A 2956-nucleotide genomic window follows, 5' to 3' on the forward strand; every position below is an offset into this window, starting at 1 on the left:
ACACAGATCAGAGCAGAGTTCAACAAGCTCCACCAGCTCCTGAGAGAGGAAGAGGAGTCCAGACTGGCAGCTCTGAGGGAGGAAGAGGAGCAGAAGAGGAAGACTATGAGCAGAGAGATGAAGAGGATTCAGGAGCACATCTCCTGAATTATTATACATTATTGTATAAAGATGGAGAATACAATGATGGTGATGGTGAAACTCTCGGAGTGAAGAAGAGTCTCCAGAGGATCAGGGTCCAGCTGGACTATGACAGGGGGGAGGTGTCCTTCCACGACTCTGAAGACACAAGTCACATCTTCACTCACAGAGACACTTACACTGAGAAACTCTTCCCGTATTTTAGTCTTGAAGAAGCTGAAGGTGCCGCAACGTCTGAAATTAAAATCTGTCAAACTAAAGTTTCTGTTTAAAGTTCATGTTTGTTTTTGTTTCTCAGTTATTGGAGAATAATCACACAAAAACCTGATGCATGCTCAATAATCCAGGTAGAAAAATCTAAAAAAGTTAAGTTTGGTCCTCTGGACATTCAAAAAGCAAAACAACAAAAAAATGTAGAAACGTTTCGTCTCTCATCCAAGAGACTTCCTCAGTCTGAGGAGCTGTATTCAGCTCAGTCTCTTAAATAGCACCTTCTCAGAGTGGATCAACCAGTTTGCTGCTGACAACCAAAACCAGCTGCTCACATGATCAAGAAGGACCATCAGCCTAACAATGGATCATTAGCACACTGATGGCTGTTTACTATTCACAGAGGGCCAGGCTGCACAAACAGAGCAATGTTGTGTATGCTGTTCAGTGTCAGGAGGGTGATCAGTCTTACATCGGGGAAACTAAACAGCCACTGGCCAAAAGGATGGCCCAGCACAGAAGATCAACATCATCAGGCCAGGACTATGCGGTCTACACTCATCTCCAGGCCAGCGGTCACTCTTTCAGGGATGAAGATGTGCACATCCTGGACAGAGAGGAACGATGGTTTGAGAGAGGAGTAAAGGAGGCCATCTAAGCGAGAGGCGGGGGACACCCTGGACCGTTCTCCAGTCCATCACAGGGACACATGGAGACAAACACTTAGGGAACATTTAGAGCAGGGGTCTCAAACTCACTTACAAATGGGCCTAAATTAAAACCTTTTTCAAACTAAGGGCCAATTTCAAAAACCACACTAACTCAATTCAGATACCCAACATCTTTTCTTGGTTACAGGTTTCTCAACAAGAGTTTGGTTGGTGTCATTTTATTCAAATTCAATTCAAAAACACTTTATTAATCCCAGAGGGAAATTAAATGTTGTAACTCATCATCCTGGTTTCATTAAAGAGTTGTTATAGATGCTGATGGCTGTGTTAGTTCTCTGTTGTGCTTTCAACATTATAATCAAAGATTACTGATAAAATAAAGAGAAGCTTTTTACGTTTCACATATCATCTTGCGGGCCAGATAAGATGCCAACGAGGGCGACATTTGGCCTGCGGGCCTTGAGTTTGACACATATGATTTAGAGTTACCAATCAGCCTAACATGCATGTTTTTTGTCTGTGGGAGGAACCCGGAGAAAACCCACGCAGCACGTAGAGAACATGCAAACCCCATCCAGAATGGTCGCCGGCTGGACTTCGATCTCGCAACCTTCTCGCTGAGGGGCAACATCTCTACCAACTGAGCCACTGCGCCACCTGTCAGTCAAATCAGAATTTGACGTTTCTTTTGGAAACCACAGACGGCAGGTTCACCGTACTGATAAGGAGTGGGTTATCTGCACACTTCAAAGGTCTGCCTCTCTGATGGTGCGGGGGTGCATTAGTGCCGCCATGATGGGCAACTTATACATGTAGGAATGCATCTTTAATGCAGAAATGTACAGGACTTGATTTAGAACAGGCTCCAATTCACCAATAAATAAATAAATAAAATTAAAGATACACTTTCTTAGTTTAAACAGCTTATTGTTCAGTTGTGAACAAAACATGGGTTTCAGAAATTTGAGAGTCGTTGAATTCTGCTTTTCTTTATAATTACACAAAGTCCCAACTTTTTCAGAATTGGGTTTTAGTTTTAAACGAGCAGAAGAACAAAATAAAACACATGTACGTTCACATTGTTGTATTTCTTCATTCAGTCATTTTTATATTTCTTAGCGGAGTTCAACGTTGAATGAAAGGATATTCAGATATTCTTGCAGAACAGGATTTCTGTTACGGTTGAACGACGACGAAACACGTTGCCCAACCAGTTTACAGTGAAGTTAACCCTTAAAATACTTAATGCTGATTTGTGACCAAAGTACAAACTTCAGCTTTTCTGTTGTTTGTTCATATTGTTAAATTGTCTTATTGTGGAGATGAAATTAAAAACATGAACTAAATGTAAATAAAATACTGTCTGTAAAACTTTCAGATTATTTGAGGCCTGTTCAGTGGAAGTGTCAAACTGAAACATCTTGTGTGACTCGTGACACGTCACAGGGAATTAAAAGACAATAAAAGGAAGCTCATTTTAAACAGTGAACAGAACTGAGCTGGCATTACAGGGTGTGAGATCTCTGCTGGGAAACGATTATCTGTGGGAAATAAAGAAGAAAGGCTGATGGAAATGACTGGGAGAGCTGTTTTTCAAACTTATTTGAGCTGCAGTTTGTGTTTAGAGACTTTCAAAGATCCTGTGTCTCTCAGCTGCAACCACAACTACTGCTCAAGCTGCCTGCAGAAGTTCTGGACACAAACCAAAAACAAGACTTGTCCCGTTTGTGGAAAAGATTCATCAAAAGAAAATCTTTCAGTCAATTTTACACTGAAGGAACTCGCTGACTCCATTACTGGAAGACAAGAATCTGGACCATCTGTATGGAATAAACGAGAGAAGAAGGTGGAGGTGGTGTGCAGCAAACACCAAGAAGATCCTGAACTGTTCTGCAGAGACGAGCAGAGAGCCGTGTGTCCTGTCTGTGAGTTTT

The 2956-nt window shown here is 41.7% G+C and overlaps 1 protein-coding gene across 1 annotated transcript in view; it reads left to right on the plus strand.

Moving 5' to 3' along the window:
* The window catches only part of LOC119413807 (zinc-binding protein A33-like), a 13508-nt gene that overhangs the window by 9899 nt on the left and 653 nt on the right, over positions 1-2956 (plus strand). The window lies entirely within an intron of this gene.

The sequence above is a fragment of the Nematolebias whitei genome, chromosome 8, assembly GCF_014905685.2.
Source record: "Nematolebias whitei isolate Nwh7 chromosome 8, NemWhi1, whole genome shotgun sequence".
In the NCBI taxonomy this organism is placed as follows: domain Eukaryota; kingdom Metazoa; phylum Chordata; class Actinopteri; order Cyprinodontiformes; family Rivulidae; genus Nematolebias; species Nematolebias whitei.